The sequence below is a fragment of the Canis lupus genome, chromosome 24 (genome assembly GCF_003254725.2).
Source record: "Canis lupus dingo isolate Sandy chromosome 24, ASM325472v2, whole genome shotgun sequence".
Taxonomy (NCBI): domain Eukaryota; kingdom Metazoa; phylum Chordata; class Mammalia; order Carnivora; family Canidae; genus Canis; species Canis lupus.
In genome coordinates, this window is record NC_064266.1 from 19,433,949 (window position 1) to 19,459,627 (window position 25,679).

Here is a 25,679-nt window from a genome sequence, read left to right on the forward strand (position 1 = left end):
CTCTCATCACAGTCCCCTTCTTCTGACATCACAGAGGCAGGGAGTATCTTCTCTCTTCAGAGCACAGAGTCCTGGGCCTCCCAGGACAACACTCAGACAGGAAGGCTCTAAGACCATGATGAAGCCTGTCCCTGGCTCTGCATCTGCCCACCTCTGCCATCCCTGCTGCTGACTCTGCTGCTGGAATTCCCCAGTGAGTGGAGCTTCAGATGTGTGTGGTGGGGACTCCCTTATGCCTGTTTACTCTGTTCTCACCAGTTTACCTAGAATTTCTTGGAGGAGAATTTCTCTGTCTGAGCCCGAATTGATAGAACTAGGTTGGAATAGCTCTTGGCTCAGAAAATCTCCCAGTGGCTGTGTGGAACAGTCCACACCATTATGTTCAAGGAAAGACACTCCTCTATGGTCACAAGCCTGAGCACAGCACATTTTAGAGTTCTCATCCCCCGCCCCCCGCCCCCAGGGTTACATAGGAACAAAAAAATCTGTCCTTTAATTTTTTACCACCATACAGATGCTACCTCTCAATGGACAACAAATGTGGGAAAATATGAAATTATAAAGCAAGAAAAGAATCCTTAATGTTCCATCTAAACATAATCACTGTGAAAATTTGCAGAGGTTTGCATGCTAATGGAACACTGGCCAGAAGTGGTCACTAGGGGTCTCTCTGGGTCAGTGATGGAAGCTGAACACTGCAGGCTCTCCAACAGAACTTAAGGTTCTGACTCTACTTGCTGAAAAAGCTAAACAAGCATGTGGAATCTCTTCCCCAAGGCCATTGGTTCATGTTGCAGAGGCTTTTTTTTTTTTTAATTTTTATTTATTTATGATAGTCACAGAGAGAGAGAGAGAGGCAGAGACACAGGCAGAGGGAGAAGCAGGCTCCATGCACCAGGAGCCTGATGTGGGATTCGATCCCAGGTCTCCAGGATCGCGCCCTGGGCCAAAGGCAGGCGCCAAACCGCTGCGCCACCCAGGGATCCCCGAGGCTTTGAGTCCCAATTGCCAGAGCAGAAGGCTTGAGAGGTGCACATCTGATGGAAGAGGACGCCAAAACCATTTTCTGAGTATAAGGAAGGAAGAAGAAAGCTTGGATATTTTTTGAGCGAGTAAAATATATGAGACATCTAGACCCCTTGCAAAATGTTAGTAAACATTTGCAGAAGAATTAGTACCAATTTTATACAATCTTCCAGAAAATAAAAGAGGATGACACATTCCTTATTCATTTGTTGGGTCTATTATTACCTTGATAGCAAAACCAGATTGAATGTACATTAAAAAAGATAACTACAGACGTATATCTCTCATGATTCTACATGCAAGGATTTTCAACATAATGCTAGCAAATAGAATTTCAGAATGTAAAGTTCTATACCGTGGTATTTAATCCTAGGAAGGATTTATTCAGGCATGGAAGACTGTTTCACTGCTTATAAATCAATTATTGTAATCTATCACATCAACAGGTTAAAAAAGAAAACTACATGATAATATCAGTTGATGCAGAAAAAGCCTTTGACAAATCCAAAACGTATTCATGATGCAAACTCTCAGCCAACTGGAAATAGCAGAGAATTTCCTCAACTTGATGAAAAACATCTGCAGAATGTCCCACACCTTTCATTGCACTTAGTGGTAAATGTCTGAATGGCTTTTTTCCCCCTAAGGTAAGGAATGAGGGAGGTTTTTCATTCTCACAACTCATATTCAACACAGTACTAGAAGTTATAGGAGAACAAGGGAGAAGAAGAAAGGAAGAGAAGGGAAGAAACGGAGGGGAAAGGAATCTAAACTGAGAAGGTAGAAATTTTTTAAAAGTTAGAAATAAAACTTCCTTATTTGCAGATGAAAATCTCAGAGGATCTGCTTTTTAAGAAACTCTTTAAGTTGATAAGTGAGATCAGCAAGGATCCAAGATCAACATACAAAAATCAATTGTGCTTCTATATACTAAAAACACATATGATCATTTTCATTAGCATGCAAAAAAGGAGAAATACTCAGGTATTAATCTCATATAATATGTATAAGACCTAAATAAGAATGCTAGAAAACTGACGAAACAATCAAAGAAGAACTAAAGAAATAGAGCTACATCCCATGTTCAGGGATAGAAAGACTCAATATTGTCAGGGTATCCATACTTTCCAAGTTGACCTAGGGATTAAAAGCAATCTCGATCAAAATACCTGAAAAGTACTTTATGTATAGTAACAAACTGATTCTAAAGTTTATATAGAGAAATTAAAGATCCAGAATAGCCAACTCAATGTTGGGGAAGAATAAACTAGAAGATTGACATCATTCCACTATAAGACTTACTAGGGAACTCCAGGAATCAAAAAAGTGGCATTGGTGAGGGACTAGACACACAAAGCAAAGCAAGAGAATAGAAAGTCCAGAAATAGACCCACATAAATACAGCCAACTGATCTTTCGGGAAGTACCAAGATAGTCTTTAACAAATGTTGATGGAGCTACTGGACATGTGAACATACGTGAAAACAAATTGACTCCAGACACAGACCTCCCAACAGCCTTCATAAAAGTAACTCAAATGTAGACATGAAACTATAAAAATATCTAGAGGATATCTTGGAATAAAATCTAGATGACCTTTGATATGGATTGTTTTAATGGATTGACTTCATAGTTTAAAGTAGATTTAGGTTCACACCAGAATTGAGCAGAATGTGCAGATTTCCCATAGGACTCCCCACCTCCACACATCACAGCTGCTGCCATTATCAATATCCTCCAGCAGGGGTACATTTCTTACAAATGATTAGCCTCCTACACTGATAGGTCCTTAACATCCAATGTCCACAGTTCACATTATGATTCACTCTTGGTATTGTAGAGTCTGCGGGTTTGGACAAGTTTGTCCTGTAATTCACTACAAATTATCCTATTAGGGCACAGAGTAGTTTCACTTCCCCAAAAATCCTCTGTGCTCTGCCTATTTATCTCTCTCTACCCTAATCCCTGGGAATCACTGACATATTACTGTCTCCCAAGTTTTGCCATTTCCAGAACGTCATATAGTTGGGATGATGCAGGCTTTTCCTTTGATTAACAATAAGCATTTAAGGTTCTTCCTCATCTTTTCAAGGCCTAATAGGTCATTTCTTTATAGCACTGGGTAATATTCCACTGTCTGGTGTACAATCACAATTTCTTTATGCACTCTTTATTGAAGGTCATTTTGGTTGCTTTCAAACTTGGCAAGTATAACTAAAGCTGTCTTATACTGTGAGGGGGAACCTGTTACAGGCCTCTCTCCCAGCCTCTGGTAGCCCCAGAAAAGGCCTTCTTCCTGTGTCTTTACATCATCTTCCTTCCGTCTGTGCATGAGAGCTAAGCTAACCTACGCCTGAACTCCTGGTCCACAGGAACTATGAAATAATATGTGTTTCCGTAAACCACTAAGTTTGTAGTAATGTGTTGTTCAGCAAGTCCCCTTGTTTATATAATGTCTACTATGCTCCAAGCCATCCCCCTGTTATGATGCAGAAGGTATGTACCATCTTCCTCTTTGTACATTGGTCTCCTTCCCCTCCTGCCATATGGCAACCCAATTTGTAATTTTCATATATTGGTGCCAGGATATGTTACTAAGAGTATGTAGTGAGTCCCCACCTTGACCTAACCAGGCCGTCAGACATTGGGCCAAGACAAAGAACATGAGAAATGAAGCAAAACTTCTTTCCAGGAATTTCAGTAAACAGTTCCAGGTGAATTAGCCTGAGAGTTTCATCAATACTATTCATTCTTTCATCCGTGCATTCCTGCATCCAACCATGCATCAAGCATGGACTCAATTCACTTTCATTCTGCTATGCATTTACTTAATGGGTACCTGAATCTTCCTCTGAGGTGGACCTCCCACAGATGACCCATCTTCAAGGAACTCCCAGGCTCCCACAGTGGACATCCTCAAGTAGGAGTCTGCTCTCTCTAATCTGTATCATTTCCCTGTTCAGTGACAGTGTCCCAGTCATCACCCTCCTTGGATTGGTGGCTATCTGCCACGTGCAGAGACTCTATCCAGAGAGTGTGCATCTCAGTTGGTTAGAGAACTGTCCTACATTCAAGGGAACTGAGCAACTCACATCCAAGGAGAATAGTGATGGGCACTACACCTTGGGAAGCTTGCATTTGGTGAATGTGTCAGGCCAGGAGTCTGAGCGGGTGCTCACCTGTAGGGTGCAACATGAAGTACAATCTCCCATCCAGGCCAACCTCATACTGTCCACAGCACCCCATGGCACATACAAGCCCACTGGAAGCCCAGTTAAGCTCACCTCTACTGCTGAGCTCCTGGTTCACCTTGTCTCCTGAGTGGAGTGAGGTATTTAAACTCACAGAGCCCCCCATTTGATGTCTCCTGTTGCCCATTGGGATGCCTGTTCTTTTCTTTGTAGCTTTGTTTCTGGGCTTCAAGGTGCTGCTGGTGATGAGCTTCATAGTCACCTACATCTGCAGGCGACAGAACCTGTAACAGGTGATTTGGAGGTAGGCCTTAGTGCCTAGAGAGAGAAGTCATGTCACCATCATGGGCTGTCCAAAGGAGTCCAAAGTGAGCCCACTATTTTACACAGTACACCAGGGGGATCTAGCTTCAAGTGAAGGTTGGGAAGCTCTTGTTTTCTCTAAATGTTGTTGGAAATCTCAGAGGCTTCCAGCTCTCATGCATCCTACAGTGCCCTTGGGTCTGAAGATTTTTAAATGAAGTCCCTTGGAGTCCTGGGTGGGGATCCCAGTTGTGGAGTTGGGATGAAGGTCAAAGCTTTGATCTTCAAAGTCCAAGAGTGCCCTCATATAATTTTATATATCTCAGGATTCATAGGACTTATCTTTGGAATGATTAAGGAAAGTATTACTAAGACTATGAATGGAGCCCACTAAGCGACTGCAAGGCTCTGACTAGTGGGAAAGATAAATGTGGGTGTGAAAGAGCTCAGAACTGAGACAGGGGGGCTGGGGTGAGGTGAGTTGGCGTCTTTTTTCTGATCTGCACCATGAGTCCAGTTTTGCAGAGTGCCTGCCACATGGTAGGTGCTCAAGAGGTATTTGGGGAATTAATACAAGAATGAATGAATGAGCGCATGATTTTCCCGACTGCTCCTGCATGCTCTGCAATCCATTGCCTCCCACTCTGTCCAAGAAGCTCACGCGGGGGCGGGGGGTGGGGGGAGAAGCTGCCAGTCTTAACTCCTACCCTGGACACGATCCCTTCCTCACATCTCTGATGTTCCTTCTCTCTGAGCTTCAGAGCTGCATGGAGGATGGACTTTGATCTGTGGGACCCAGAGATGTCTGAATCCTGATGGACTGAGCTTCAAACTGGCCCTACCTCTGTCTTAAAGGAGAATCAAGTGGGTCAAGAAAACAAGGTTTCCATTCTGCTCCTGATCAGGAACAACCCTTAATTTTCAGAGCACATTTGACTTTTGTTTTTTATTTTTTTAATGTTAATTCCAGTGTAGTTACCATACAGTGTTATATTAGTTTTAGGTGTACAATATAGTGATTCAATAATTCTATACATTACTCAATGCGCATCCTGTTAGGTGTAATGTTAATCTCCTTCACCAATCACCCATTCCCACACCCGATCTCCTCTGGTGACCATCAGTTTGTTCTCTATAGTCAAGCTTGTCAAGCTTCTGTTTTTTGGTTTGGGTTTTTTAACCTTTTGTTTTGTTTCTTCAATTCCACATATAAGGGAAATTAGGTGGTGTTTTTCTTTCTCTGAGTGACTTATTTCACTCAGCATTGCACTCTCTAGCTCCAACCATGTTGTTGCAAATGGCAAGATTTCATCCTTTTCAAGCTGAGTGATACAGCATTATATGTGTATAATTATATGGCATATATATACACACATATCACGTCTGTATGTATATGTATATGTATATGTGTATGTATATGTATATGTATATGTATATGTATATGTATACACACACACATACACCACCTTTTTTATCCATTCATCTACAATGGTCACTTAGACTGCTTCCATATTTTGAATGAGCACATTTTACTTTTCGACAGAAGTTCCGCAAGTAAGATTTTAATTTAACATCGATCTATTTTGAAATGTCTACATGGAAAGCATTTTTCAGTTCTGAAATATAGAGAAATAGAATAAAAATCCTCAGTCCTACCGCCGGATCTATGCCAAATATTAACATTTAGCCGTGATGTTCTGTTTCTTTTGAAAACACTGAGTGAATTTAGAGTTTTTCATTCTCCCTTTTTTTATTGGAGTTTGACTTTCCAACATATAGTATAACACCCAGTGTGCATCCCATCCAGTGCTCCCCTCAGTGCCCATCACCCAGTCACCCCATCCCCCTACCCACCTCCTTTCCACCACCCCTCGTTCATTTCCCAAAGTTAGGAGCCTCTCATGTCACCCTCACTGTCACCCTCACTGATTTTTCTCACTCATTTTCTCTTCTTTCCCCTATAATCCCTTTCACTATTTTTTATATTCCCCGTATGAGTGTAACCATAGAATGTTTGTCCTTCTCCGATTGACTTCTTTCACTCAGCATAATACCCTCCAGTTCCATCCACGTCGAAGGAAATGGTGGGTATTCGTCATTTCTAATGGCTGAGGAATATTCCATTGTATACATAGACCGCATCTTCTTTATCCATTCATCTCCTGATGGACCCCGAGACTCCTTCCACAGTTTAGCTATTGTGGATATTGCTGCTATGTGTCTGTTTTTGTGCCAGTACCACAATGTCTTGATGACCACAGCATTGTAGTACAACTCGTAATACAGCATTGTGATGCCCCTGGCTCTGGTTTTCTTTTTCAATATTCCCCTGGCTATTCAGGGTCTTGTTGGATTCCAGACAGATTTTAAGATGATTTGTTCCAACTCACTGAAGAAAGTCCATGGTATTTTGATAGGGATTGCATTGAACATGCAAATTGCCATGGGTAGTATAGATATTTTGGCAATATTAATTCTTCCAATCCATGAGCATGGCCATCTCTTTGTGTCTTCCTCAATTTCTTTCAGAAGTTTTCTGCAATTTTTAGGGTATAGATCCCTTACCTCTTTGGTTGTGTTTGTTACTAGGTACCTTATGGTTTTGGGTGCAATTATAAATGGGACTGATTCCTTAATTTCTCTTTTTGCAGTCTCATTGTTAGTGTATAGAAATGCCATTGATTTCTGGGCATTGATTTTGTATCCTGCCACACTGCCAAATTGTATGAGTTCTAGCAATCTTGAGGTGGAAACTTTTGGGTTTTCTATATACAGTATCATGTCATCTGTGAAGAGGGAGAGTTTGACCTCTTCTTTGCCAATTTGAATGCCTTTTATTTCTTTTTGTTGTCTGATTGCTGAGGCTAGGACTTCTAGTACTATGTTGAATAACAGTGGGGAAAGGGGAAAGGCTCTCAGTTTTTCCCCACCGAGAATGATATTTCCTGTGGGCTTTTCATAGATGCCTCTTAAGATACTGAGAGATGTTCCCTCTTTCTCTACACTCTGAAGAGTTTTTTTTTTTTGAAGTTAGAGGTATGTTTTAATATTGCAACCAAGATTTTTCTTTGCTTTCCTTCTTCTTTTTCTTTTCTTTTCCAAATTGATAGACTTTTTATTATTTTTTTTGTTTCTTTATTTATTTTTTATAAATTTATTTTTTTATTGGTGTTCAATTTGCCAACTTAACGAATAACATCGAGTGCTCATCCCATCAAGTGCCCCCCTCAGTGCCCATCACCCAGTTACCTCCACCCCCACTCACCTCCCCTTCTGACACCCCTAGTTCGTTTCCCAGAGTTAGGAGTCTCATGTTCTGTCTCCCTTTCTGATATTTCCCACTTATTTTTTCTCCTTTCCCCTTTATTCCCTTTCACTATTTTGTATATTCCCCATATGAGTGTAACCATATAATGTTTGTCCTTCTCTGAATGACTTATTTCACTCAGCATTATACCCTCCAGTTCCATTCACGTCGAAGAAAATGTTGTGTATTTGTCATTTCTAATGGCTGAGTAATATTCCATTGTATACATAAAACCACATCTTCTTTATCCATTCATCTTTCGATGGACACCGAGGCTCCTTCCACAGTTTGGCTATTGTGGACATTGCTGCTATGAACATCGGGGTGCAGGTGTCCCAGCGTTTCATTGCATCTGTATCTTTCGGGTAAATCCCCAGCAGTGCAATTGCTGGGTCGTAGGGCAGATCTATTTTTAACTCTTTGAGGAACCTCCACACAGTTTTCCAGAGTGGCTGCACCAGTTCACATTCCCACCAACAGTGCAGGAGGGTTCCCCTTTCTCCACATCCTCTCCAACAATTGAGGTTTTCTGCCTTGTTAATTTTCCCCATTCTCACTGGTGTCAGGTGGTATCTCATTGTGGTTTTGATTTGTATTTCCCTGATGGCAAGTGATGCAAAGCATTTTCTCATGTGCTTGTTGGCCATGTCTATGTCTTCCTCTGTGAGATTTCTGTTCATATGTGAGATTTCTGTTCATTCTCTGAAGAGTTTTGATCAGGAATGGATTCTGTGTTTCTTCAAATACTTTCTCTGCATCTATTGAGAGGATCATATGGTTCTTGTTTTTTCTCTTGTTGATGTTTTCTATCATGTTGATTGTTTTATGAGTGTTGAACCAACCTTGCATCCGAGGGATGAATCATCCCTGGTGATGATCATGGTGAATCATCTTAATGTACTGTTGGATCCTATTGGTTAGTATCTTGTTGAGAATTTTTGCTTCTGTGTTCATCAGGGATATTGGTCTATGCTTGTCCTTTTTGGTGGGGTCTTTGTCTGGTTTTGGAATCAAGGTGATGCTAGACTCATAAACAAGTTTGGAAATATTCCATCCTTTTCTATCCTTTGGAACAGCTTTAATAGAATAGGTATTATTTCTTCTTTAAACATTTGACAGAGGGCAGCCAGGGTGGCTCAGCGGTTTAGTGCCGCCTTCTGCCCAGGGCGTCATCCTGGGGACCTGGGATCGAGTCCCATGTCAGACTCCCTGCATGGAGCCTGCTTCTTCCTCTGCTTGTGTCTCTGCCTCTCTCTCTCTTTCTGTGTGTCTATCATGAATAAATAAATAAAATCTTTTTAAAAAAGAAACATTTGATAGAATTCCCCCTGAGAAGCCATCTGGCCATGGACTTGTGTGTCTTGGGAAGTTTTTGATGATTGCTTCAATTTCCTCATTGGTCATTGTCCTGTTGAAGTTTCCTATTTCTTCCTGTTACAGTTTTGGTAATTGTGGTTTTCCAGAAATGCATCCATTCCTTCTAGATTGCCTAATTTGTTGGCATATAGCTGCTCATAATAAGTTTTTAAAATCGTTTGTATTTCCTTGTTATTGGTTGTGATCTCTCCTCTTTCATGCATGATTTTATTAATTTGAGTCTTTTTTCTTTTTAATAAGTCTGGCTAGTGGTTTATCTATCTTATTAATTCTTTCAAAGAAACAACTCCTGGTTTAGTTGATCTGTTCTACAGTTCTTCTGGTCCCTATTTCATTGAGTTCTGCTTGAATCTTTATTATTTCCCTTCTTCTGCCTGGTGTAGGTTTTACTTGCTGTTCTTTCTCCAGTTCCTTTAGGTGCAAGGTTAGCTTGTGTATTTGGTTTTTTCCCAGTTTTTTGAGGGTTGCTTGTATTGCGATGTATTCCCCTCTCAGGACTGCTTTTGCTGTATCCCAAAGATTTTGAATGGTCGTATCATCATTTTCATGACTTTCCATGAATCTTTTTAGTTCTTCTCTAATTTCCTGGTTGACCCTTTCCTCTTTTAGTAGGATGCTCTTTAACCTCCATATGTTTGACTTTCTTCCAAATTTCTTCTTCTGCTTGAGTCCTGGTTTCAAAGCATTGTGGTCTGAAAATAAGCAGCGGACATCCCAATCTTTTTTGGTATCGGTTGAGATCTGATTTGTGAGCCAGTATGTGGTCTATTCTGTAGAAAGTTCCATATGCCCTGAGAAGAATGTGTATTCAGTTGCATTCGGATGGAAAGTTCTGTATATATCTGAAATCCATCTGGTCCAGTATGTCATATAAGGCCCTTGTTTCTTTGGTGATGTTCTGCTTAGAAAATCTGTCATTTGCAGAAAGAGCTGTGTTGAAGTCTCCTACAACTGGTGTATTAGTATCTAAGTATCTCTTTACTTTGGTTATTAATTGATATACTTGGCAGCTCCCAGATTAGGGGCATAAATATTCTTGATTGTTAAGTCTTCTTGTTGGATAGACCCTTTAAGTATGATATAGTGTCTCTCTTCATCTCTTACTACAGTCTTTGGGATAAACTTTAATTTATCTGCTATGAGGATGCCTACCCCTGCTTTCTTTTGAGGATCATTTGAATGATAAGTAGTTCTCCACTGTTTCGTTTTCAGGTGGGAGGTGTCCTTAGGTCTAAAATGATTCTCTTGTAGACAGCAAATAGATGGGTCTTGATTTTTCATCCAGTTCAATATCATGCTCCTTTTGATGCGATCATTTAGCCCATTCATGTCCAGAGAATAATTGAAAGATATGAATTGAAAGATATGAATTTAGTGTCATCATAATACCTATTCAGTCCTGTGTTTGTGGATTACTACTTTGGACTTCTTCTTTCTTTTACGGAGTCCCCCTTAATATTTCTTGCAGAGTTGGTTTGGTGGTCACATATTCTTTCAGCTTCTGCCTATTTAGAAGCTCTTTCTCTCTCCTTCTATTCTGAATGACAGCTTTGCTGGATAAAGTATTCTTGGCTGCATGTTCTTCTCTTTCAGTACCCTGAATATATGCTGCCAGCCCTTTCTGGCCTGCCAGGTCTCTGTGGATGGGTCTGCTGTTAATCTGCTGTTATGTTTCTCCCCATATAAGTTAAGAATCTCTAGTCTCTTGTCGCTTTCATGATTTTCTCTTTATCTTTGGAATTTGCAAGTTTCACTAATAAATGTTGAGGTGTTGAATGGTTTTTATTGATTTTTGGGAGGGACCTCTCTATCTCTTGGATTTGAATGCCTGGTTCCCACCCCAAATTAGGGAAGTTCTCAGCTATGATTTGTTCAAATATACTTTGTGGCACTCTCCCTCTTGGCCTCCTCTGTAACCACAGTTATATTCCCATGCTATCATTTATTTCCCTAAGCCTTTCCTCATTGTCTCTTAATTGGCTTTCCCTTTTTTCCTCAGCTTCCTTCCTTACCATCAACTTGTCTTCTATGTCACTCACTCTTCCTTCCACCTCATTAACCCTAGAAGTTAGGACATCAAGTTTGGATTGCATCTCATTTAACTTATTTTTAATTTCAGCCTGATTAGATCTCAACTCTACAGCAATGAAATCTCTAGAGTCTTTTATTTATTTTTTTTCCAGAGCCACGAGTAGCTTTATAATTGTGCTTCTGAATTGGCTTTCTGACATCGAATTGAAATCCATATTCTGTAACTCTGTGGCAGAGAGTACTGATTCTGGTTCTTTCTTTTGTGGTGAGTTCTTTCTTCTAGTCATTTTGTTCAGTGCAGAGTGGCTGTATGAGCAGGCTGAGTCAAAAATATCAGCCACAACCTATGTAAAGTACACCCTAGATGATTCCAAAGAGGTCAGAGACCAGAAAATGAAAAAGAAGATCAGAACAAAATAAAACAAAAGGACCACTAATGTGAAAAATAAATTTTAAAACAAAGTAGAAAAAATAAGAGGCCAAAAACCCCAAAGAAGAAGAAAAAGAAAACAAAAGTAAAGCAGAAAAAGAGAACAAAGAAAAAAAGGGGGGTAGAGAGAGAATGTATTCTACCTGAGGAGTCCTAGAGGGTGATTCTCTTGGTTCTGAGTGTATTTTGTTCTGTATGTTAGAACATGCTCAACCCCAGATTTATATAAAACAGCAACACTTATAGAATTATAGCCCCAACAATGACCACCAAAACATAAACAAGATAAAAGAGGGGTGCAGAATGGGAGTGAGGAGAGAATGTAATCTCACAGAATGAACCAGCACAGTATTCCACTTGGTTCTCAGTCTACGCTGGTCATGTTTTAGAAGTTATTACCTTCCACATTGTAGAACAAAACGAGGCAGGGAAAACACAAAACACAAAGCATTAATCCATTTCTCGTGTATCTCCCAAAATTAAACTGAATAGGTTGAAGGAAATCCAGAAGTGAAAAATGTATCTAAGACATGTAATTGTAGAAATATGAAAGTGAAAAAGGAAAAGAACTTAAAACTGAACAGCTGGTAAAATATTGTAGTTAAGGTGGAAAAAGAGAAAAAAATATTGGAAGTTTTTAGTCTGATACAAAAACAGGTTGTAATGGAAAAAGGAAAAAAAAGGTTAAAAAATAAAGGGGGGGGGGCTTTAGTTCTATATACTATTTTCCCTTGGTCCTGGAGGTTTCCATCACTGCTTGGTCAAGAACTTGGTCCTGCCCTGTACTTCCAGCTGGTCTTCAGGGGGAGCAGTCTGCTGTGCTGATTCTCAGGTGTCTGTGCCTGGGCGGAGATGTCCCGCCCCTTGCCAGGTGCCCGGCTCAGTAAGAGCTGTTTATCCTGTGAGGCCTTTGTTCCCTGGCGGCCGCACCTCTCCCGGGCACTTGGTGAAACCAGGAGGAAACAGAATGGTGGCGGTGGCCAGCTCTCCAGCTCTGGAGTCAGCTCCCCGAGAGGAACTAATGCAGTCTTCCAGTCCACACTGGCCTACGTGCTCCCGGGGCAGGCGCGGGTGCACTGATCTGCACAACTTGGAGTCACCTAGTGGCAGGACAGTTCTCAGTGTCCTGTGCCCTCCCCTGTTCCGCCTGTCCCGGGGGAACGCAGGATCCCCGGCTTGGATGGCCTGGGATCCGGGGCCCTGTGCTGCTGGGCCCCAGCTCCTGGGGGCCGCCTCTCCCAAAGGGAATGGGGCACAGCCACCTCCGTCTAGAGCAGGCCCACCTGACCAACCGGGGCTGTGGTGCTCCAGCCCTTTATGGATATCGGACCCGAGGTTTGCGGTGAGCTTTCCCCCGGGAGCCCCTCCTCTAATAGTGACTCGGGGAATCTTGAGGCTTCACGGCCCCTCCTGGGATTTTGCCCGATTTCCCTACTAAGCACTTTTCCATCAGGGAAAATTCTGGCGTAGGTTTTTCAAGTTCCCACTTCTCCAGAGCTGGGCTTTCCTGTCCCTGAGGCTCCCGCTGCTCCCCTTTAGCCCTGCTACTCGCGGTGCCCCTCCTCCACGTGATTCTTTTTCATTCATTTATTTATTTTTTTCTCGCCTTCGTACCTTGTTAGAAGTGAAAACCCTTCTGTCGGTAGCATTCCAGTTGTTCTCTCTTTGAATCTCAGGTCAAATTCGTAGGTGTTCAGGATGTTTTGAAAGTCATCTAGGTAAGTTGGTGGGACCAGGTGAGTCGAGGACCCCTACTCTTCTGCCATCTTGCCCTTCCTCTGGAGTTTCTCATTCTCAAATTTGATTTTATAATTTCACAGCATACGATAATCCTTAAGCATTATCCAATTTTACTTGCATGTTTTATATTTTATATAAATGCTATTACACCCTATACGACATTCTGCAACTTTTATTTTTTATGCTTAATACAGCTTGTGGGATTTCTTCATGTTGCTATACGTAGCTCCACTTTATTAACTTTCCACAGCTCTATAGCTGTGTATTATAAGAATATGCTACTGCTTAGAGATTCTTCTGAGGATGATATTAAAGCTAACCTACTATTTGGGTAAGACAACTTTACAAGTATTTCTCTCTACCCTTGGGCACACATGAGAGGATCCCTCGTGTTCTTCTGCCATGGTCCACATAGCAGCAGAGTTAGTATCATTTGGGAGCTACTGTAGCACAAAATAAGCTGTTAATCTTTGATGAAGTTTTGCTCTTTCCATTTATACCTGATCTAGCTTTGTTCTTCTGAGTTGCGTGTGTGTATGTGTGTGTGTGTGTGTGTGTGTGTGTGTGATAAATGACAGGAATCTTGCATTTTTTCTCCCATTGGGATAAATTATCCAGCACTCACTGGTCAGCACAAACATCTTTGCCATATAATAAACCACTCCATCCATGTATGGTTCTTTTTATGAAGCATATCGCCTTTGAGGCTTGGAACTGCTTTATAGGATTGTAATTGAGTTTTGAACATCAATCTTATTCCAACAAGCTTATCACACTCATACTAATGCTCAAAGTATGGACATTCTCTTATGTGTAACTCTTCCAACACCAATCAGCTCAACTAGCTTAGTTTTTACCTTCATTAAACTTACATATGCACATGGTTTCAGAGGCAAATAGTTCTATACGTTCTACATATGAAGATTAGAGTCTCCCTACCTCCCACTATTCTCTATCTCCCAGAGGCAACCATTTTATAGTCTTTTAATTGATTATTTTGCATGTCATTCCTGTGCAGGGGCCATGCTAACCCTCTCTGTACCATTCCAATTTTAGTATATGTGCTGCCAAAGCGAGCACTTACTTGGTTATTTTTAACTGCTTCTTCTAGAGATGATAGCCAGAACTCAGATAGCATGCTTATATTGCCACTTCTTGACTTCTCACCCGTCGGAAATATTCACTGACTTCCCACTATGGATGATTGGGATACAATGCTCTGTCACTCCTGACCCACCCACGTATGCACATCTTTACCCCATCAACATAATATTTTAATGTTGGATAACATCATAGTCAGTGTCCTCATTATAATGATATTGGATTTTATAGCTCAATCGTGTAACACCCCTAGCTTTTGTGCGTGTCCACCTGCTTATGTGTATTTTGTGAAACCACCACCATATTCAGGGTACAAACGGTTCTGTGGCCACAGAAGTTACCCTTGTGCTACTCTTTCTTAGGGACAGTCCGCTCCATCACACCAACCTCTGGCACATGCCAATCTGTTCTCTATAATGTCAAGAATGTTGTGTCAGTGGAGTCACACAGTATGTGACATCATGAGATTGATTTTGTTCACACAGTGTAATGCCTTTGGAAACTTACAAGCTGTGCACATGAAAATAAATTATTCCTTTTTATTGCTGAGTAGTATTTCCTCGTAGAAATGTAGCACACTTGGTTCCACCATTCACTTATCACTGGATATTTTACTTGTTACCAGCTTTTTACCATTACAAAGAAGGCTTCTGTAGACATTCACACACAGGTTTTTGTGAGGCTGTAGTCTTCATATCCATCAGATAAATGCCTGGGAATGTGATTTTGAGGACAGCGAAACCCACTTCCTCTCCTGAAAGAAAAGAAATGATGCAAACACATGCAACTTCTTCTTTTTTATAGACTTTTTATAGATTGTTTGTTATAGATTGTTTTATAGATTGTTTTTTCTAGACAAAAAGTTATCTCTATACCCACTTGGGGCCCAAAAACACAACCCTGAATCAAGAGTTACTAACTCCACCAATAAGCCAGTGAGGTGCCCCAAGCACAACCCTTTCTGAGGTCCACAGTGCACTGTGCATTGAGGTGAAGTTTTACCAGTTCCATCAATAAAGGGTTACAATAGGGAGTCAGTTGTGGAGCAGACCTCATTTGATCCCCAAGTTTTTCAGGTCCTGTCAAACCCATTCCTTCCTCCAGTACAGTAGCTCTTGGTGGAGGAAGGTACCGAATGAGGGCACAAGCTAGCCACCCCCAAGTGTCATTGGCTCAGGAGTTTAGGACAAGCCCCCAAATACAGATTCTTCTTGGCTTGGAGATTCTAAGTGAAGAATCACCTGGAAGACCTCCAGATGGGGGGAGGGGCCCAGTGCAAAGCGCAGAGGCCCCAGGTTGGCAGGAACCATTGTTTCTGCTAGAACTGTCCACTCCCTCTGAAACATAAGAAAAGGCCTCTTCCTACATTTCCTCCTCACCATGTAAGGTCTTCTGTACATGACTTCTGTTTCACAATGCAGAAGCAGATTGCTGCCTCACAGCTATGTCACTGCATCAGAGATGCTTCCCTTATATCACATGAGGGGTGGGTATTTCTTTTCTACAGAACAGAGGCTCATTTTCCCCAGCACACACGTTTGCACAGAGCAGGGTCCTCTGGCCTCCACAATGTCAGCTCCTGCCTCTGAACCCAGCCCCCCTCCCTACCTGCTGCTGGCTCTGCTGTTGGGACTCACAGGTGAGCATTCCCTTGGGGGAGACTCCCCTTTCCCTGACTCCTCAACCTCTCCCTGCCCGTGGACACTGAAGGCCTCCAGGTAAGCACAGATGTGCTACCTAGGTCTGCCAAAGAAGGCCAAGGACTGGGTATCATCTGAGAGCATGACATTAGGGATCTGAGCATTTCCTCTATGAATCCATCACCTGCAGCTGGTTACCAGAGGTGTCCAAACAGTTGATGCTTCAATGGGTAACAATGACAATGTTGTGTGTGTTCGTTGATCTAATCCTCACAATGCCCTGCCTGGTAGCTCAGACTGTCCTGATCGCAGATGGGGAACCTGAGGCAGGAAGAGCAGCAGGCCCAATATCACTTACTTAAGTCAGAGTGGCCCAGCTGGGATTCATGTCCAGGCCACCCAGCTGCACAGATCATTCTGTTAACCATGTTATGCTCCTTCATTTTCAGTGGAGGCTAATTTCAGAAACATCAGAAAACACAGAGAGTCAAACAGAAGAAGAGCCATCACTTATCACACTCAGGGGTCTCTAGAGTTCCAGTTCTGCTCTGTGAACTCAGAAACTTTTATGAATGATGTGCTGGACGTTTCCTATGTGTCAAATTTTTTACTGAATTTTAACATGTTTTATAATTTCATTTATTCCTCAAAATGAACTCTATACTAACATGCTAGGCCACACATTATATATATGCGGGAATGCACTTGTGTGTGTTTGTGTGTGTGTGTGTGTGTGTGTGTCTTCATATGTGTACATGTATAGGTGGGTGTGTAAATGCTGCATACACAAATGCTCATGCTCATGGAATGTTTCTTTCCTTTTTAAATTTAAAATAAAAAATTAACATATAGTGTATTGTTAGTTTCAGAGGTAGAGGTTAATGATTCAACAGTTGCATATAACACCCTGTGCTCATTACATCACGTGCCCTCCTTAATGCCTATAACCCCATTCTCCCCACCCCTCTCCAGCAACCCTCAGTTTGCTTCCTAGGGTTAAGGGTCTCTTGTGGTTTCTCTCTCTCCCTCTGATTTTGTCTTATTTTATTTTTTCCTCCCTTCCCTATGATCCTTTGTTGTTTCTTAAATTCCACATATGAGTTAGGTCATATGATAATTGTCTTTCTCTGATTGACTAATTTCACTTTGTTCAACCCACATCATTGCAAATGGCAAGATTCAGTTCTTTGATGGCTGAGTAATATTCCACTGTATATATACCCCATATCTTCCTTATCCATTCATCCGTCCATGGACATCTGGGCTCTTTCCATAGTTTGACTATTGTGGACATTGTGTTATAAACATTGGGGTACAGGTGCCCCTTCAAATCACTATGTCTGTATCCTTTGGATAAATACCTAATAGTGTAACTGCTGGGTTGTAGGGTTGCTCTATTTTCAACTTCTTGAAGAACCTCCATACTGTTTTCCAGAATGACTGCACCAGCTTGCATTCCCACCAACAGTATAAGAGGCTTCTCCTTTCCCTGCATCCCTGCCAACACCTTTCATTTCCTGACTTGTTAATTTTAGCCATTCTGACTGCCATGAGGTGGTATGTCATTGTGGTTTTGATTTGCACTTCCTTGATGTGGAGTACTGCTGAGCATTTTTTCATATGTCTGTTGGCCATTTGTGTGCCTTCTTTGGAGAAATGTCTGTTCATGTCTTCTACCCATTTCTTGACTGGATTATTTGTTTTTTTGGCTGTTGAGTTTGATAAGTTCTTTATAGATTTTGGATACTAGACCTTTATCTGATAAGGCATTTATAAATATCTTCTCCCTTTCTGTAAGCTGTCTTTGGGTTTTATTAACTGTTTCATTTGCTGTGCATAAGTTTTTTATCTTGATCAAGTCCCAGTAGTTCATTTTTGCTTTTGTTTCCCTTGTCTTTGGAGATGTGTCTAGCAAGAAGTTGCTACAACCAAGGTCAAAGAGATTGCTGCCTGTATTCTCCTCTAGGATTTGGATGGATTCCTGCCCACATTAGGTCTTTCATCCATTTTGAGTTATTTTATTCTGTATGTGTAAGAAAATGGTCCAGTTTCATTCTTCAGTATGTGGCTATCCAATTTTCCAACACAATTTGCTGAAAATATTTTTTCCATTGGATATTCTTTTCTTTCAATAAATAAAAGATTAAAATATCAAAGATTAGTTGACCATAGAGTTGAGGGTTCATTTATGGGATCTCTCTTCAGTTCTACTGATGTATGTGTCTATTTTTCTGTCTTACTGATCACAACTTTGTAATACAGCTTGAAGTTCAAAATTGTGATACCACCAGCTTTGGTTTTTCTTTTTTCAACATTCCTTTGGCTTTTCAGGGTCTTTTCTGATTCTATACAAATTTTAGCATTATTTTTTCCAGCTCTCTGAAAAATTCTGATGATGTATTGTTAAGGATAGCATTGAATATATAGATTGTTTGGGGTAGCAGATATTTTAACAATATTGGTTCTTCCCGTCCATGAGCACAGGAAGTTTTTCCAATTTTTTATGTCTTCCTCAATTTCTTTTATAAGTGTTCTATAGTTTTCAGAGTACAGATCCTTTACCTTTTGGTTAGGTTTATTCCTAGGTATCTATAGCTTTTCTGATTTCTTATTGTATTGTATTGTTTTGTTTTTGATAAAAGCCAGCCATTCTAAGGAATGAAGAGATATCTCACTGTGGTTTTGATTTTCATTTTTCCAATGACTGGTGATCTTCAACATCTTGTCATGTGCTTTCTCACCATTTGAATACCTTCTTTGGAGAAATGTCTATTCTAATCTTTGCTCCATTTTTTAACTGGGCATTTTGTTATTTGGTTGTTCAATTATACGAGTTCTAAAGAACTAAATGCTAGTTATTAATCCATTGTGAGAAATATGCTTTGCATCATTGAGTTAACTTTCTCCTATTCTGTGAGTTATTTTGTCACTTTTGATATTGTCCTCTGCTGTACAAAAGCTTTTAATTTTGGTGAAGACCAATTCATATATTTTTTATTTTCTTATGTGTGCTTTTGGGGTCATGCCCTAGAAATCACTGCTAAATTCAATATCATGAGTTTTGCCTATAGTTTTTCCTCAGATGTTTATGGTTTTAGCTCTTAAACTTAAGTCCTTTCAAACAATCTGAGTTCATTTCTCTATGTAGAGCAAAGTAAGGGTTCAATTTTGTTCTTCACATTTAGATATCTTGTTTTCCCAGCACTTAGTGTTGTTCTTTATGAAAAGGCTGTTCTTACTCCATTGAATAATCTAAGCACTGTTGTTGAAAACTATTGGACTTTATATGTGAGGATTCATTGCTGGGGCCTCTATGCTATTCCATTGCTCTATATTTGTATCTTATTCTCAGTATCATAGTACTCTGATTATTACAGTTTGTAATAAGTATTCAAATAAAAAGTATGAGTTCCCCAATTATGTTCTTTTCCAGGATTGTTTGGTGATTTGACATCCCTTGAGATTGTATATGAATTTTAGAATGGGCTTTTCTGTTTCTGAAAAAAAATGCCGTGGGATTTTGATAGTGATTGTTTGAATATCAAGATTGCTTTAGGTAGTACTGATGAAGCCTTCCAACCCACCAGTGGGGGATGTTTTTCCATTTATTTATGGCTTCTTTTATTTCTTTCAGCAATGTTTTGCATTTTTCAGTGTTTTTTCCATACAAAAATTTACTCCTAAGTATTTTATAGTTTTTGATGTCAGTGTAAGTGGAATTGTTTGAATTTCCTTTTTGAGTTGTTCATCACTAGCATATAGAATGCTCCTGGTTCATGACTATTGTATTTGTATAGCACAAAAGAGCTGAATCAATTATTAACTCTAACAGTTTATATTTATGTGTGGAACCTTTAAGATTGTTACTCATGAAATCATGTCATGTGCAAAGAAATATAGTTTTACTCAGTCCTTTGCAGTTTGGATGCTACTTATTTATTTTTCTTGCCTAATTACATTTCTGGAATTTCTACTATTGTGTTGATACAAGTGGTGAAAGTAGGCATCTTTGCCATGTTCCTGGTCTTAGAGGAAACCTTTCAGACCTTCCCCATGTAGGATGATGTTAGTTATAGGTATTTCATATATGACTTTATCATTTTGTGTAGGTTTCCATCTATTCCTAGTTTATTGATTGTTTTTATCACGAAATATCTTTAATTTTGTTGACCGATTTTCTGAATCAAAAGAAATGATCATGTTCATTTTCCTTCATTCTATAAATGTGGACTATTACACTGTCTGACTTTCATATGTTGAATCTGCATTCTGCATTCCAGGAAGATATTCCACTTGGATATTGTGTATAATTCTTTTAATATGCTGTTGAGCTTGATTTGCTAATGTTTTGTTGAGCATTGTTGCATCAATATTCAAACAAGATATTGGTGTGTAGTTTTCTTGGAGTGCCTTTGTTGGCTTTGGTATCAGCATAATGCTGCCCTAGGATGAGTCTCAAATAACTAGAAATTACTTAGAAGACTTCTTTCCTCTTATGTTTTTTGGAATAGTTTAAAGAGGATTAGTGTTACTTTTTTGATTTTTTTTTTTTAATTTTTGGAAAGAGTCTCTCGTGAAGCTATATGGTCCTGGGCTTTTCTTTGTTGGGAAATTTTTGATTATTGATTCAATCCCTTTATTAGTGATATTCTATTCAGAAGTTCTATGTGTTCATGATTCAGCCATGGTAAGTTGTGTGTGTCTAAAAAGTCATCCATTTTATCTAGGATTTCCCATTTATTGGTGTACAATGTTCAGTGTATTCTTTTTGAATCTCCTTTATTTCTACGATATTCTTTGTAATGTCTTCCTCTTATTTCTGACTTTAGTTAGAGAAGTCATTTCTCTCTCTCTCTCTCTCTCTCTTTTGTTAGTCAATCTAGCTAATGTTTTGTCAACTATGTTGGTTATTCTGAAGAGGTACTCTTCAGTTTGTTTAATTTCCCTCTTGTTTTTTATTCAAATTATTTTTTATCTCTATACTAGCCCTTTTTACTTCGTTCTGCTAGCTTTGGGTTTATTTTTCACTTATTTCTCTGATATCTTACAATGAGAGTTGTTAATAGATTTGTGATCTTGCCTCTCTCTAAATGTAGGCATTACACCTATAAATTTTGACTTGGCACTGCTGTCACCACAGACCATTGGGTTTGAGCATGTTGTGTTTTCATTTTCATTTATCCCAAGGTGTTTTCTAAATCCTCTATGATTCCTTCTTTGCCCTTTTGGGTTTTTTAGAGTGTGTTGTTTCATTTCAATACATTTGAGGGCACCTGGGTGGCTCAGTGGTTGAGCATCTGTCTTTGGCTCAGGTCCTGATCCGGGAATCCCTGGATCAGGTCCTGCATCGGGCTCCTGATAGGTCGCCTGCTTCTCTCTCTGCCTCTATCTCTGTGTTTCTCATGAACAAATAAATAAAATCTTTAAAAAAATACATTTGAGAATATTGATTACTTCTTCTGCTATTGATTTCTAGTTTTATTTTGCAAAGAACTCCATCAATTGACTGCTTGAATAGTCCTTTCAGATTCTTTTTTTATAAATTTATTTTTTATTGGTGTTCAATTTGCTAACATCTAGAATAACACCCAGTACTCATCCCATCAAGTGCCCCTCTCAGTGCCCATCACCCAGTCACCCCCACCCCCCGCCCACCTCCCCTTCCACAACCCCTAGTTCGTTTCCCAGAGTTAGGAGTCTCTCATGTCTGTCTCCCTTTCTGATATTTCCCATTCACTTTTTCTGCTTTCCCCTTTATTTCCTTCCACTATTTTTTATATTCCCCAAATGAATGAGGCCATATAATGTTTGTCCTTCTCCGATTGATTTATTTCACTCAGCCTGCTCACTCAGCCTGTATGATAGTGGCCCATACAAAATTTTTTTTTATGCTAACCTATTTCTATAATAGTCTGCGGAGACATGTAGTTGACAGAACAATGGCCCTGCAAAGAGGTCTGTATCCTAATACCCAGAACCTGTGAATAGTTTCCTCTTACACAGGAAATGAGATTTTGCAGAAGTAGTTAAGTCATAACTCTCTATTAAGAGATTATCCTAGATCATCAAAGTGGCTCTGACATAGTCACAGGAGTCCTTGTAAGAAGGAGGCAGGAAAGTCAAAGTCAGAAAAGGAGAAGTGAGAATAAAGGCAAGAATTTGATACGGTAAGAAAATGGGAACCATGAGTAAAGGAATGTGGGCAGCTTCTAGAATTTGGAAAAGCAAGGAAGAGATCGCCAGAAGAAATGCATCATGACTGACCCTTGGTGTTAGCCCAACAACACTAATTTTGGATTCCTGATCCCAGAATTATAAGATAGTACATTTCAGGCACTACATTTTTAATAATTTATTACAATAGCATTTGAAAACTAATATAATGTGATTTCAGTATGGGAAAAAAAAATCCCAGAGATTTAAAACATTGTGTTACTTCTCATTTGAACTGCCTGTTCATTGTGTTTTTGGAAGCTCTGCCATCACTGTCACGTAAGTATCCAAACTAATGAAGGGATCTCAGCATAGATTTGCATGTGGAAGAGAGAAGTTGATCCACAGAGGTTTTTGATGTTAAATGCACAGCCCAGAAAATACACCCATTCCATTAGCTCATACACAACGCTCTAAAGAAGTCTCATGGTCCTGAGAGTGTCTGATCAGAAAGTGCAACACTCCATGAGGCCAGAAAGTGAACACTCAGAAACATTTGGTGAAGTATGATGCTTCCAGAGAGTACTGAGGCACTTAGACCTACTGTGTGACACATCACTGAGTCTCGGTGTCCCTTCGCTTCCTCATTTGTGATAGGGTCTCATCTTATAGGCTCATTGTGAGGGTCACATGCCATGTATGTGCAACGTGCTGAGTCCAGGCCTGCTCGCGGGGTGCACTCAGTCAATGAGCTGTTGTGAATAAACCCTTGAAGAAATATGTAGGATCACATAAGGATGGATAAATGACTGCTTTGTTTTACCTCCAGGTGTGGCAGGTGAGTTGGAGCTGCAAGTGATCCAGCCTGAGAAGTCAATATCTGTTGCAGCTGGACAGACTGCCACTCTGCGCTGCACCCTGACCTCCATGATCCCCACTGGGATGGTTAAGTGGTTCAAGGGGACAGGGCCATGCTGGGAGTTAATCTTCTCCTTCCATTGGGACCACTTCCTCTGAGTAACAAAAGTTTCAGATGCCACAAAGAGAAACAACATGGACTTAACCATAAGCATCAGTAATATCACCCCAACAGACACAGGATCCTACTATTGCGTGAAGTTCCAGAAAGGAAACTCCATGTAGAGTTCAAGTCTGGACCAGGCACCTAGGCCACCATGAGTATGACTATGGCATGACATCCTTCTTCCCCTGGTTATGACAAGTCAATAAGAATGCCCTCCATTGTCTAAGCAACAGCTAAGAATCAGGTGTTGTAGTGGGTGCCCCTGATTTCAGCCCCTTCCACATATCAGAGAATTTGAAGCCTAGAGATGTTATGCTATTTGCTCAAGGTGCCCCACTGGGAAAACAGTGGGAAACTCTAGAATCCCCAGTCTGAGGGCTCCGCAGCTCTTGCCTTTTCCAATCCTGACCAGCCCTCTGGTTCCAGGGATGAGGGAATGAAAGTCTGAGTGACTTACCCAGTCACAAGATCTGACCTCAACCCTGACTCCAGAGAGCACTCCCCTCAATGTATTACTGTTCTCTTTACTCAGCACTTATTGAGCACCTGCTGTATACAGGCTCTGCTCTGGGTGCTGGGGAAGCAGCAGGGAACAAAACAGGCAGAGCTTCTCTCTCATGAAGCTTAAGTTCCCTTCCCTTCCAGTGAGAATAAATGCCCCCTTGGCAGAGAGGTGGGTCAATGTCTTTCTTTCAGCTTCAGAAAAATCACAGTGAGAAGAAGCACAGGCTCACTGTTTATTCTGGCATCTCACGTTGGAAATGATGACGGTGAGTCTGAAAGAAAAGCTTCATGTAATTTGGGGACTGACTCACAAAATAGTGACCGAATCTCCCCATAACTCCTGGACATAGGCAGAGAAGTTAGCTGTATCCTGATGGTACAAGTATTACAGAACTTTTTAGTAGCACATTCCCTGAGGATGACTGGGGGCATTTCCTGGAGGGTGTTTTGAGTCCCTTGAGCAAAAGTTCATATTCTAGACTCAGCTGTTGGGACCCCACATTTTCTCTCTGTTGCTGAGGCGTCAGCAGGTCTTGGCACCCAGAAGGACCCCTCCCCATAATTGTTTGCAGTGCAGAAACTCAGAGGGAAAAGGAGGATGGTGTCACTGTCGGGCTGGAGAAGGTGGGACACTTGCTCAGTTGTGGACAACAAGACTGGAGGCCACAGGAAGTCCCTAGGGATGCAGTAAGGGATCGGAGTAACCTCTTTGTACCTGGATGAAAATAGTTTGGCTCCTTGGTGAGGTATAGAGAGAGACTATCCAGGGCAGTTCTCTCACAAAGTTGTCTTCATTTTTACAGATAAGGAGATCATAGGGAAAAATTTCCAGAGCCAAGCTCTGCAAAGGGGCTAGCAGCTCCATTTACTAGGGCTTGAGAAGAATATTCACAGGGGGATTCAACATTATAATGAGGTTGATCTAACAGTCAGCCACTATCTGATTCATCTGCTCTTTTCATCTGCATTTCCATATTAAATTCCAAACAACTGTTTGCATTGCCTCACTTGCCCCTCACTGCAACCCTGGGAAAAAGAGAAATGCCTGCTGTTCCATTTCACAGAGGAGGGCCACACTGTGCCATGGTCCCATCTGGTTCTGGCTTCCATGGGGTCCTGCTCCACCCCTGCTTCCCCTGTAAGAAAGCTGCACAGGCTCTCTGAGGTTTCCAGGGAGGCAGCGAGGAACCCTGGATACCAAGAGTGAGAGCCATCAGAAATGTCCTTCCTGTGCCCAGATTGGTGGGAAGTCACCTGGCAGAGGAGAGAAGGGACTCTGAACTCAGGCCTGGAACTGCACCTGGGCCCTGCGCCCAACTCACAGTTCAGCTCTGGAACCTCGTGTCCTCCTCTGTGTGATGAGGAGATGACACTGCCCTCCTCACACTATCAGGAGGGCTGAGGCTTCTCCACAGTGTCACACACGTACGGTTAGTGCTGTTGACTACCGTCATGCTTACTGTTCATTGATGCTCCTCTTGTAGCCAAACTCTCTCCCCACATGGTGTCTGGCCCCATGGCCAGGGCCACACCTCAGCAGACAATGAGTTTCACCTGCAAGTCGCACGGCTTCTCCCCCAGAAGCAGCACCCTGAGATGGTTCAAAAATGGGAATGAACTGGCAGTCCTTCAGACCACTCTGTACCCAGAGGGAGACAATGCTTCCTAGAGCATCTCTAGCACAACCAAGCTGGTGCTTGCCCGGGGGACATTCGCTCCCAGGTCATCTGCGAGGTGGCCCACATGACCCTGGAGGGGAGCCCTCCTCTTTGTGGGGCTGCCAACTTGTCTGAGACCTTCCAAGGTAGATGCCCCTCACCCCCAGCCCAATCCCAGGTCTGGCCCCCAAGCC

At 41.2% G+C, this 25,679-nt stretch overlaps 1 long non-coding RNA gene, 1 other non-coding gene and 1 pseudogene across 2 annotated transcripts; 1 reads left to right on the forward strand and 2 right to left on the reverse strand.

The window, feature by feature from the left end:
* Positions 1–27: 27 nt before the first annotated feature.
* LOC112673708 (signal-regulatory protein beta-1-like) lies at positions 28–23,553 on the forward strand (annotated as a pseudogene).
* LOC112674321 (U6 spliceosomal RNA) lies at positions 14,379–14,485 on the reverse strand. Its single transcript, XR_003145372.1, has one exon. It is a non-coding gene; the product is annotated as a U6 spliceosomal RNA (small nuclear RNA).
* Positions 15,098–16,805, reverse strand: LOC125753488 (uncharacterized). The gene is made up of 2 exons (XR_007405461.1): positions 15,886–16,805; positions 15,098–15,260 (listed from the first exon to the last, which is right to left on the reverse strand). It is a non-coding gene; the product is annotated as an uncharacterized LOC125753488 (long non-coding RNA).
* Positions 23,554–25,679: the final 2,126 nt, after the last annotated feature.